This window comes from Prionailurus bengalensis, chromosome X, assembly GCF_016509475.1.
Source record: "Prionailurus bengalensis isolate Pbe53 chromosome X, Fcat_Pben_1.1_paternal_pri, whole genome shotgun sequence".
Classification (NCBI taxonomy): Eukaryota; Metazoa; Chordata; class Mammalia; order Carnivora; family Felidae; genus Prionailurus; species Prionailurus bengalensis.
Genome location: NC_057361.1, coordinates 18,237,766 through 18,250,939, shown reverse-complemented (window position 1 = coordinate 18,250,939; position 13,174 = coordinate 18,237,766). Strand labels below are relative to the sequence as shown.

The 13,174-nt window shown below is 40.3% G+C and overlaps 1 long non-coding RNA gene across 1 annotated transcript in view; it reads right to left on the bottom strand.

The window, feature by feature from the left end:
- Nucleotides 1-4,054, bottom strand: part of LOC122477247 — a 39,326-nt gene extending 35,272 nt beyond the window's left edge. Inside the window, exon 1 of the long non-coding RNA XR_006295663.1 lies at nucleotides 3,379-4,054. This is a non-coding gene — a long non-coding RNA (uncharacterized LOC122477247). The remainder of the gene's footprint in view (nucleotides 1-3,378) is intronic.
- Nucleotides 4,055-13,174: the final 9,120 nt, after the last annotated feature.

Sequence of the window (13,174 nt, the reverse complement as noted above, 5' to 3'; positions counted from 1 at the left end):
CTCCGAGCCATCAGCCCAGAGCCTGACGCGGGGCTCGAACTCACGGACCGCGAGATCGTGACCTGGCTGAAGTCGGACGCTTAACCGACTGCGCCACCCAGGCGCCCCTAGAGAGAGAATCTTAAGCAGGCTCCATGCCCAGTACAGAGCCTGATGCTCAGGGCTTGATCTCATGTCCCGGAGAGCATGACCTGAGCCTTAATCAAGAGTTGGATGCTTAACCGCCTGAGCCACCCAGGCGCCCCAACAACAATTTTTATTTATTTATTTTATTTTATTTTATTTTATTTTATTATTAAAACAATTTTTTTAATGTTTATTTTTGAGAGAGCAAGAGGCAGAGTGCAAGTGGGGGAGGGGCAAAGAGAGAGGGAGACACGGAATTCGAAGCAGGCTCCAGGCTCTGAGGTGTCAGCACAGAACCCTATGTGGGGCTCGAATTCCCCAAGCTCAAGATCATGACCTGAGAGGAAGTTGGACGCTTAACCAACTGAGCCACCCAGGTGCCCCCACAATTATTTTTTAAAGATGGAGTTCCAGGAAGGAAGGCTCCATCTAAGTTCTATCTACTTGAAAGAAGATATTATAATATAAAAAGAAGGAATTTCTCATATAAAACAAATGATACAGGAGAGCCTGGCTGGCTCAGTCAGTGGAGCATCTGGGTCTTGATCTTAGGGTTGTGAGTTTGAGCCCCACGTTGGGTGTAGAGATTACTTTAAAAAAACACCCAGGGGCACCTGGGTGGCTCAGTTGGTTAAGCATCTGACTTCACCTCAGGTAATGATATCGTGGTTCATGAGTTTGAGCCCCACAGTGGGCTCTGTGCTGACAGCTCAGAGCCTGGAGCCCGCTTTGGATTCTGTGTCTCCCTCTCTTTCTGCCCCTACCCTGCTTGCTCCCTGTCTCCGTTTCTCTCTCAAAAATTAAATAAACATTAAAAAACTTAAAAACACACACACAGGGGCGCCTGGGTGGCGCAGTCGGTTAAGCGTCCGACTTCAGCCAGGTCACGATCTCGCAGTCCGGGAGTTCGAGCCCCGCGTCGGGCTCTGGGCTGATGGCTCAGAGCCTGGAGCCTGTTTCCGATTCTGTGTCTCCCTCTCTCTCTGCCCCTCCCCCGTTCATGCTCTGCCTCTCTCTGTCCCAAAAATAAATAAATGTTGGAAAAAAAATTAAAAAAAAAAAACACACACACACACAAAGAAACAAAAAATGCATACAAGCTTCAACCTATATTTTACAGTTTCTAAGAATCAAGGCTTCCCCTGAGAATCTCTTGAGATGACTTTAAAACAATAATAACCGATTCTTTCCTCTGCAGGGATTATGAAGAATGAGTTTGTGATACATTTTATTTAATATTTTGATTTTTACTTTTATTTATTTATTTTTAAAGTAAACTCTACCCCCAATGTGCGGCTTGAATTCAGGACCCCAAGATCAAGAGTCACATGGTCTACTGACTAAGCCAGCCAGGCACCCCTGTATTATATTTTAAACATCAAAGTGTTTGTTGTAGACCAGAGTTTTCCAACCCTATTGGCATTTTGGCTCAGGATCATTCTTTCTTTTGGGGAGCTGTCCTGTGCATTGTGGGATGTTTAGCAGCATCCTTGGCCTCTACCCGCCAGATGCCAGTGGCACCCTGCTCCCTCCCCAGTTGTGACAATCAAAAGTGTCTCCAGACTTTGTGAAATGTTCCCTAGGGGATACAATCTTCCTGATTGAGAACCACTAGTGTGGTACATAGGGTATATTTAATTCTATTTAACAAACTCTTTTATGTCCAGATGGATATCAGACAGAAAAGATGGACAGCTTGGACACTAACATCCTTTAATAGATATTTTCATATTAATTTCATTTGTTTAACTTGATCTAACACATTTTGGGAAAATTGTATGTCTTATCACAACAAATAAATGGAGAAGTAAAATGGACAATTGCTAAGTATAAAGTTTTCCAAATCTATAAATACAATGTGTGGGTTCCACATAAATTACGTAAATCTACGTAATGTAATTATCTGTGAATGACAATATTTTATCAGCAAATGGCCTTTTCTGTTTTACTAAGTGTAATATAAGTTCAGATATCTGAGTTTTCTAAGGCATTACAGAAACAATTTCAAAGCTGCTTTGTTTATAAATTCTATTTTCAATCTTGAAAATTTAAATGGCATTTCAAATAGGACAATTTAAAATTCTCATTACAGGTCTCCTGGGTGGCTCAGTCGGTTAAGCGTCCAACTTTGGCTCAGGTCGTGAGTTCGAGCTCTGCATTGGGCTCTGTGTTGACAACTCAGAGCCTAGAGCATGCTTCAAATTCTGTGTGTCCCTCTCTCGCTGCACCTCCCCCATTCATGCTCTATCTCTCTCTCAAAATAAACATTACAAATTTTTTAATAAAATTCTCATTACAATCAGAATGACACATTTGAATTAGATCCTTAAGAAAAATCTTGAATAATTAAGATTGGCAGTCATCTTTGCTCAAAAAACCTAAACCAATTATTTTTGAATGGTTTTCCAATAATTGTGTCAATAAATTTGGCTAAACCAAAAAATTTTCCTAACATACATTTTCACTGTTATAGTATGTCTTTTCTCAGACATTATGAACAACAAAACCTGAGACATCACCAGATCAACCCTCAGGGTTCTATGCTGGGAGCCTCCCTTTATTTTTATTTATTTATTTATTTATTTTAAATAAAAAAAATTTTTTTTTAACATTTTTATTTATTTTTGAGACAGGGAGAGACAGAGCATGAACAGGGGAGGGTCAGAGAGGGAGACACAGAATCTGAAACAGGCTCCAGGCTCTGAGCCATCAGCACAGAGCCCGACACGGGGCTTGAACTCACGGAGTGTGAGATCATGACCTGAGCCGAAGTCCACCGCTTAACCGACTGAGCCACCCAGGCGCCCCTAAATTTTTTTTTTAATATTTATTTTTGAGAGAGAGAGAGAGAGACAGAGCAGGAGCGGGGGAGGAGCAGAGAGAGAGGGAGACACAGAATCTGAAATAGGCTCCAGGCTCTGAGCTGTCAGCACAGCACCCGACACGGGGCTCGAACTTACAAACTGCGAGATCATGACCTGACCCCAAGCCGGACGCTCAACCTACTGAGCCACCCAGGCGCCCCTGGGAGCCTCCCTTTAACCCAATGTTATAAGGACTTTCTCATATGCTTATGTTCACTAACATGCCTTCTCAATATGTGAGGGAGAATTAGTAAATATTTGGTGTAAAATAGTTTCCTCTGAACTGTATTTAAAATCTTCCTGAATCAGTTAAGATGCTTTCTTTCATCTGTGAATAACAATACCCAACTAAGAGTGGCAGATATAACAGGAAGTTTTATTGTCTTACCTAACAAGTTTAGAGGTAGATGGTCATCCCGAGCTAAACAGTGCTGTCAGTGACCCAGGCTCTTTCCATTCCCATATGTTGCCGTTCTCAGCATGTTTGCTTTTCTCTACTGCTTAATGGCTGCAATATGGTCTCCACAGCTCCAATAGCCTATGAAATGACAGAAAGGAAGAGGTGTGAAAGAAAGCTCTATTTGAATATCTTGCTTTCATCAGGATGGAAAATCTTTCTAGAAGCATCTAGAGAGAGTGCTGCTGAAAGGCTGGCTGCAATATGGTGTCCACTGCTCAAATAGCCTATGAAATGACTGGAAGGAAGAGGTGTGAAAGAAAGCTCTACTTGAATATCTTGTTTTCATCAGGATGGAAAATCTTTCCAGAAGCATCTAGAGAGAGTGCTGCTGAAAGGCTCACTGACCAAACCTCAGCCACATGGCCAGCATTACCTGCAAAGAGGGTAGGAGAGGGAGTATCTGGCATTTTTAGTCTCTATTATAGAAGGCAGACCTTGCCGGTAGGTAAAAGAGAGGAATGGCTTTTTAGTAGGCCACCAAAAGTGTGTGCCAATTGATATTTTGGGAGAATGTTCCTCAGTCTCAAAACCTGTGATGTCTCATATGTGGATCCTGAGAAACTTACCAGAAGACCAGGGGGGAGGGGAAGGGGGAAAAAAGTTACAGAGAGGGAAGGAGGCAAACCATAAGAGACTCTTAAATACTGAGAACAAACTGAGGGTGGATGAGGGGTGGGGGAGAGGGGAAAGTGGGTGATGGGCATTGAGGATGGCACCTGTTGGGATGAGCACTGGGTGTTGTATGAAAACCAATTTGACAATAAATTATATATAAAAAAATAAAAACCTGTGATGTTATCAAAGTTCTACGAGCATTCTAGCTTTATTTTTTTTTTAAGTTTTATTTTTGAGAGAGAGCAAGCAAGTGTGCACGTGCGTGAGGGGCAGAGAGAGAAAGAGAGAGATGGAGAATCCCAAGCAGGCTCCATGCTGTCAGCGCAGAACCCATTGCCAGGCTTGAACTCACGAACTGTGAGATAATGACCTGAGCTAAAATCAAGTGCTGGAGGCTGAACCAACTGAGCCACCCAGAAGCCCCTTTGAGCATTCTAAATAGCTACCTCTTCTCTACATTTCCCATTTTGATTTGAGAATGAAAAATGAAAAAAAAGATTTAATAAACCCAATCCAGTATGACAAATATACTACATAAAACAACCACAAGTAGATTAAGGTTATAAGTATGTTGCCAAAATAAAAGCCTGCTTGATTTCCCTTTAGTAAGGGAGGTCCTTTAAAATTCCGTATGTTTCCTATTCTCCTCAGAGCTTGCATATTTGAAAAATGTGCTACTGGGGCTTTTGTAGACACACAGAGGGAAGTCATTTAGTATATTCAACAACTTTACTTTTCAGGTTGCCTCCAATTATTTTATGCCACCACTGTCCAAAGTGTGCTAGAGGTCCTGGCTCAGAAACACTTGGGTGAATCCTTCAGGTTGCCTCTCTTCTGGGAGAGCCCTTTCTTCAAGTAGAGTGAGGCTGGTTGAAGCATAGCCTTTCTTCCTTGGAGCAGCCAGCTTCTGCTTTTTGGACACACTCCTTGAACATTCTGCTTCAGGAGTGGGACTGGTGGCATGCGGTCCAGCAGCATCTCCTGTCAGATAAGATGAAGGTCTTTGAGTTTCTTGGGGCTGCTCCTGACCACATTACATTCTCTCTTGGGCTCTGAAGCCATGTTTGCCCTTGAAGTTCTGCCGCTCCAGAGGTGGAAGCATGGGTGTGCTAGTGAGAAGGGATTGCAAAGTCTTCCCCTTCTGAAAGTCACTAGTAGGTGGCAGAGGTAAAACCTGGACTCAAAATATTTCTTATTCCATTTCTCCTCGTTTTGTCCTTTAATGTTTATAGGAACTATGTAATAATTAGCATGACAAGTCAAATGCGACTTCACCCTTGGATAACATCAAGGATGGATGATCAATCATCCAAAGAGTTCATTCTTACCATAATGTGATGAGTCACTTTTATTTTTCTCAGGGGAGGAAAAAAAAACATTACGAAACTCTCACATCATAATACTAAAAGATTTCTTTCTTTTTTACTTTTATTTTTTAAATCTTTTTTTTAAACATTTTTATTTATTTTTGAGAGATAGAAAGAGGCAGAGCGCGAGTGGAGGAGGGGCAGAGAGAGAGGGAGACACAGAATCTGAAGCAGGGTCCAGGCTCTGAGCTGGCAGCACAGAGCTTGATGCAGGGCTCAAACTCACAAACCGTGAGATCATGACCTGAGCCGAAGTTGGATGCTTAACGGACTTAGCCACCCAGGCATCCCACCCCCTTCCTCTTTGAAAGAATATTGCATATATGATTTTTACAGTGAGCAGGGAGCTAACTGTACATGACAAAAACTCATGTTTCTGCCATCCTTCCTACCCAGGGAAACTTCTGGTGTTATATCTGGCCTTCCACTGCAATAATAGAACAATTATGCTCATCCATTTCCTTGTCTCCAGCAGCTGAGAGGAGGCATGAAATTGGGATGGACAATATAAGAGGAGGATCACTTTCTACTTTAGAATGGCCGGTAGCCGTCCAGTCAAGAGAGCTCAGTGACTACTGTTATGAACTAGGCACTATGAGGGTGGCCATGCCAAGAGTAAGCAGAGTTAGAGTCCTCAAGGAGTTTATAAACTGGGAAATGAAATAGGGCACATTAAATCACAGGTGAATGCCAGGAGCACAGATTTTTATAAAACTTGGGAAGAACATAGGCTACAATATAAATAAACCTTGAGGACATTAGCCTAAGTTAAATAAGACAGTCACAAAAGGACAAATATGATTCCACTTACATGAGGTACCTAGAATAGTCAAACTCCTAGAGACACAAAGTAAAATGATGGTTTGCAGGGGCTGGGGCACAGGGGGGAATGGGCATTACTGCTTAATGGGGATGGAGTTTCAGTTCTGCAAGATGAAGAGTTCTGGAGATGAACAGTACTGATAATGTGCACGACAATATGAATGTACTTAATGCTGTACAATTAAAATGGTTAAAATGGCAAATTTTATGTCATGTAAATTATGGTATATTTTACTATAATTAAAAAAAAACACTTGAAGAAAAATGTCAAATTACGGTAAAACAAAGAACGCAAGAGTTAGGACGAAAAGAACCTGGTTCTCATCCTTGCATTTTTACTGACTGACCCTAGCCAAGTCATTTAACGCCATTAAATGTCTTTAATCTATAAGACAAAGAGAATGATTGTAAGGTTATTGGGAGAACTGAAAGATGTAACGTATGAAAAAGCCACTTAGTTAAATGTATGGTGCAATACAAAGTAAGTTTTGTCATGGAGGTGATGAGGGAAGGTTTCATAAGGGCATTGTAATTTGAATTGGTCCTGGAAAGGGAAGGAACAGCATTTACTGTGTGATTGCTGTGTAATTATTTCAGTTAACATAGCATAGTTTTGAAGGTATTATTCTCAAAAAGAAATTGAGACATAGAGATATAATTTGCCTGAACCCAAAAAGCAGCTCTCTCTCTCAAGTTCCTTATTCCCATAGTTAAGTTGGAAAATAAAAAGTGTTGAAATTGGAAATAGAATAAAATAGAAAATGAAAAAGTAGAGATGATAATAAATGCAGAAGCTGCTTCTTTTTTAAAATATTTTTTTTTATTTTGAAACAATTTCAAGCAAGTTTCAGGAAGAGTACAAAGGAAAAAAAAAAAAAGAGTACAAATTACTCCCTGATGCCCTTTATCTAGATTCAACAATTCCCAATATTTTGCCATACTGGCTTTGCTATCTCTGTGAACCATCTGAGAGGAAGTTTAAAACATCATGCCACTTTATCAGAGAGAAAAAAAACTTTTCCTTCTACCCCCTTTTAAAAAATGTTTGTGTATCTATTTTGAAAGAGAGAATGTGCAAGGGGGAGAGAAAGGGAATCCCAAGCTGGCTTCGCACTGTAAGCACAGAGCCCAGGGCGGGGCTCAAACTCAAGAACCATGATTGTGACCTGAGCAGAAACCAAGAGATTGATGCTGAACCTCAAGAGGTTGATGCTTAACTGACTGAGCCACCCAGGCACCCCTCCTCCTACCCTCTAAGGTTAATGATTTGATGCCTGCAAATGAAACTGACAAAAGACAGATGAGCAAGAGAAAAAAGAGATTTACACATGCGCACAGGAGTTCACAAAGAATTGCGATTCAAGGTAGTTAGAATGTGGGGCTTATCTGCCATCAAATAGGGGATGAGTATGGACAGAGGGTCACTTCTGGCAGAATAAATGACTTCTTAGAAGGACAAGGAAGGGCACTTATGAAAAAACAAATGACTTTTTGGAGAGATGAATAGGCCCTCAGAAGAACTGGTGGAAGATGTGATAGTTTTGTGTCAGTCTGCTTGAGAAGATTAGGGGTACTTCTGAGGAGGAGGCTGATGACAATTGAATTCCTTTGGAAAGCTTTGCTTTTAGTCAGGTAAGGCATTTTAGGAACTCAAATGCCTTCAGCTCAAAATCATTTTTTAGGCCACAGTGCCTTATTCTGGACCCTTTCAAATTCTATACTTCAGCCCTGTGTTTCCTGAGAACTTAGGTAAACACAGAACATTCTCAAATCAGGAAATTCAATGCTATTATCCCAGAGCTGAGCACTCTGTACCTACCTGTTCAAGTGCCTCTGCCAGTATGTCTTACCTAGAAGTGAGGTTGGCTCCACTGTTCCTTGCAGCTATGTGAGGACTCCATCTTACTCCACAAAGATTTCTGGAAGTGTCTACTCTCTTCCAAGCACTGTTCTAGACACTTAGGATTCAAGATAACTGTATCTGCATCTGTGTTTCCTCTTTCCCCCTCTTAGAAAGGGCATCCCTCTTGCTGAAGACTACTTACTACTCTACTTGTGCTCTAGATGCCATCTCCTGATGGGTTCTTCCCATCAGCACCAAAAACATACCAGTGATTTTCCCACTGCTAAAACAATGACAACGATGCTTTCCTCTACATCCTTCACCAAGTCCCATGAGCTTTCTTCCCACACCTTTGAAATGAAACTTCTTGACTGCATTTTCTGCATTTGCAGTCTCTCCCTGCAGCCACTTCCCCCACCCCCCACCCCCCACTCCCACCCCCACCATTCCTCCACCCACTACAACCTGGCTCAGCTTTCCCTGATGCACTGGGGCTGCTCTCTCAAGATTGCCTATAAACTCCTGCTAAAGCCCAAGGACATTTGGCAGCCTCTCTCAGTAACATCTCATATTATTGACATGTTCTTGATATATTCTCTTCCCTTTTGTTTCTCTAATACCAAATTCTCCTTTGTGGTTTTCTTCCTAATTTTCTAAAGCTCATTTTTTCCTCTTCCTTGTACCTTTTTAAACCTAAATGCCGGTGTTCCTGAGAGCTCTATTCCAGCATACCTTCTTTTTCCTTTTCATTCTTCTATCTTCTCCCCAGACTATCCATTCCCATAGGTTGGATTACATATTTGGAGTGCATCAGCTCATACATGGTGTCTCCAACTAATTTCTACTGAGTTCCTGACAGTATCCAAGAATCCACTTGAAGTTCTCCCAGGCAGTCAAACTCAAAAGTTCCAAAGTGAACTGCTCCTTTTCTGCTGTTCCCTGGCTGTTAATGGCACTGCCATCATTTAATTGTCCAAGCCAGAAAGCTGAAGTCTTCTTGACTCCTTCCTGAACCTAAACTACACGAAACCATCAAATTCAGTGGATCCTATTTTTGAGTTTGTCCTCTTCTCTTTTTCAAACCTCTACTGCCAAGATCATCAGCACTTGCCTAAATGACGAAAATAGTCTCCTAACCAATTTCATTGCCACCAGACTTGCCTCCCACCAATCTATGCTTTATCCTCAGTCAAGGTGATCCACTGAAATGCAAATCTGATTATGGCCCTCTCTTGCTTGAAACTTTCAATGACTCCCCATTTGCAATTAGGCTAAAGTCCATAACATACTTCTAAGACCTGGCTTCTGATAACTTTCTTAGCTTAATCTCTTGCTACCCCATGCCTAAAACACTTAGTAGTGATTAGCATATATTTTATATTTATTGTTTTATTATTTTAATGTTAATTTATTTTTGAAAGAGAGAGACAGGGATAGAGTGTGAGAGGGGGAGGAGCAGGGAGAGAGGGAGACACAGAATCTGAAGCAGGCTCCAAGATGTGAGCTGTCAGCACAGAGCATGATGCGGGACTCGAACTCACAAACTGTGAGATCATGACCTGAGCCGAAGTCGGACGCTTAACCGACTGAGCCACCCAGGCGTCCCTATATTTATTTTAAAAACAAATGGTATTTTTCCTTACAAAATACAAAAAAGAAAAATTGTCTTGTTTATTGCTGTATCCCCAGAGCCCAGAATAGTGCCAAGAACACAGTAAGTGAGCAATAAATATTTCTTAAATGAATGAAAGAATATATGTATCAGTTCTAGTGACTACAGAATGGGGATAAGCAAGAAAAATGGAAACTTTCTAATTCAATAAGCATCTCTTAGAGTAGCATATTTACAAGAGTCATATTCTAAGATCTAGCAAATTTAAAAACCAACTACAGTGATCTCAGAAGAAAAACATTTTAAATGTGGAAAAAAGCACACTTGTTTAAATTTTACAAGAAACAAAATACAAATTCATAGTATCCTCATTACCTCTTATCTTCATGATTTTAAATTATGATTAATGCAGTGTTCCAAACTTAATCATTATATAATTAAAACAGACGAAGATAAGATACTTACTTTAAAATCAGGATGTCTATTCCAAAGGTAGTTTTTTTAGCCTTTAAAGACTAATATTAAATAACCTACAGAGAGAAAATTTTAAACTTGAACATCCAAGAAGCAAAAAAGTATTTTCATTAAGAAGTTGATTAAGAAGTTGATTATCTTTAGATAATGATATATATTAAGGATAATCTCCAGATGCTAATCTATACTGCTTAGGAATGAGAAACACTATTTCAATAAAAATAAAAACACCTTAGGGGAAAAAATGTTTTAAGGACTCTTTTCAACTAAAGTATGAGATATATTCTCAATTCCCTGTATTACTAAATTGAAAAAGTAAATAATAGTTGCATCCTATACACATAAGAATGATTTATCAAGTGAGAGATAATTTCACTTATTGTATCTTTTCTCTCCAAAAGATATAAATTTATGTCTCTTCCTCTTGGCATGAAATATCTCTTAAGATTGCCTGGGGCACCTGGGTGGCTCAGTCGGTAAAGCATCTGACTTCAGCTCAGGCCATGATCTCATGGCTCTTGAGTTTGAGCACCACATCGGGCTCTGTATTGAGCTTGGAGCCTGCTTTGGATTCTCTCTCTCTCTCCCTCTGCCTGTCTCCTGCTCGTTCTATCTCTCTAAAAAAAAAAATCTCCTAAGACTAACCATCTCCTTTGAGGGGGACCTGGGTGGCTCAGTGGGTTGAGCCTCCGATTTCGGCTCAGGTCATGATCTCATGGTTTGGTTCATGGGTTCAAGCCCCACACTGGGCTTGCTGCTGTCAGCGTGGAGCCCGCTTCAGATTCTCTGTCCCTCTCTGTCTCTGCCTCCTCCCGACTCATGCTCTCTCAAAAATAAACAAAACATTAAAAAGAAAAAAATCTCCTTTGAGATGGATGACTGGCTAAACATTTGGGGATAACAAAACACAAGGTTCTATCCCTATTCGGCACCAACATCAAGACAGAGTGCATGTAAATTAAAGATGACAATGTTTGAAAAACCAAAATCATAAAACTATCATAAAATATTTGTGAATATTTATAAAATCTTTAGAAGCATTTGAAAACATTTCACCAAAGGTGGAAAATATAAGGCAAAGCTTGAGAGATCATGATATATAAAAACATAAAAATAAACATTAGCATTAGACTTAAATGAGGTTGTTTTTCTTTTTTTTTTTTTAATTTTTTAATGTTTATTTATTTTTGAGAGATAGAGACAGAGCATGAGCAGGGAAGGGGCATAGAGAGAGGGAGACAGAATTGGAAGCAGGCTCCAGGGTCCAAGCTGTCAGCACAGAGCCTGATGTAAGGCTCGAACTCATGAACCATGAGATCATGACCTGAGCCATAGTCAGATGCTCAACTGACTAAGCTACCCAGACACCCCTTAAATGAGGTTTTTAATCAATTAATTAATTAATTTTGAGAGAGAGAGAGAGAGAGAGCGAGCATGCAAGTAGTGGAGGAGCAGAGAGAGAGGGAGAGAGAGAACTTCAAGCAGGCTCCACACTGTCAGCGTGGAGCCTGACGCGGGGCTCAAACTCACAAACTGCGAGATCACGACCTGAGCCAAAGTCAGAAGCTTAACTGACTGAGCCACCCAGGCGCCCCATTAAATGAGGTTTTAATTTATTCACATGTAAGAAATCAAATAGTAGAATGGAGCTTATGATGAAAAGCAGTAAGACAATAATCACTTCCATGAAAAATGGGCAAAAGATGGGGACAAACAAAAACAATACGATGACCAATAAATACATTTAAAAATGTTCAACCTTTTTTCTAATCAAAGAAATGCAAATTAAAATGAGATGCCATTTTCACATATCCAATTAAGAGGAAAAAATGTAAATGCAACAAGGCAGTATGTATATATAAAATGTTCACATTTGAAAGATACTAATTTTTCCTTTAAGATTTTCTTAAGAGTTTCTATAATTACCCAAAAAATCTTGGATATGCCAAAAGATTTAGTTATAAGGATATTCCTCACAGCTTTGTTTATAACATTGCAACATTGGAAATAATAGGGGTCGGTTAATTATGGCACATTCAGGGGTTCCTGGCTGGCTCAGTTGGTATAGCATGTGACTCTTTATCTCAGGGTTGTGAGTTCAAGCTCCAGGTTGGGTGTAGACCTTACTTAAAAAAAAAAAAAAAAGAAAAGAGAAAATTACGGCATAGTCAATGCTGCAATATTATATATCCATTTCAATGACACTAGAATATTAATAACATTGAAAAATGCTTACATCCAGTTTAAAAAGCAGTTTGCCAGTTAATGTATAATATAATCCTATTTTTTCAATTATAATTTACTTTCATTTAACATGTTTTATATAATAAATGTGTATCTTTTTAATCTTAGAGAATGCAAGCTGGGGAGGGGCAGAGAGAGAGGGAGGGAGACAGAGAATCTGAAGCAGGCTCTGCACTGTCAGCATCAAGTCCAACATAGGGCTCAAACCCATGAACTGTGAGATCACGACCTAACCCATAGTCAGATGCTCAAACGACTGAGCCACCCAGGTGCCCCTTTCTTTATTATTTTATTTTTTTAATTTTTATTAAAAATTTTTTTTTAATGTTTTTATTTATTTTTGAGACAGAGAGAGACAGAGCATGAGCAGGGGAGGGGCAGAGAGACAGGGAGACACAGAATCTGAAGCAGGCTCCAGGCTCTGAGCTGTCAGTACAGAGCCCAATGCGGGGCTTGAACTCACAGAGCATGAGATTATGACCTGAGCTGAAGTCAGATGCTTAACCGACTGAGCCACCCAGGCGCACCCTGCCTTTCTTTTTTTAGTAAGAAAATTATTTTTCTATAAAGGCCAAGGAAATCACATTAGCTCTCTCCTGCTCCAATTCTATACTCTCCAAGCAAACTCCCGATTACCAACTTGTTTCCCCCAGGTATTTCCATAACAGAAAAGGGGGTGCCCTGGAGTGGAGACATGGACAATCTGTAAATTGCAAAGTGCTACCTCCCGTTGTAGATTTCTGGTGA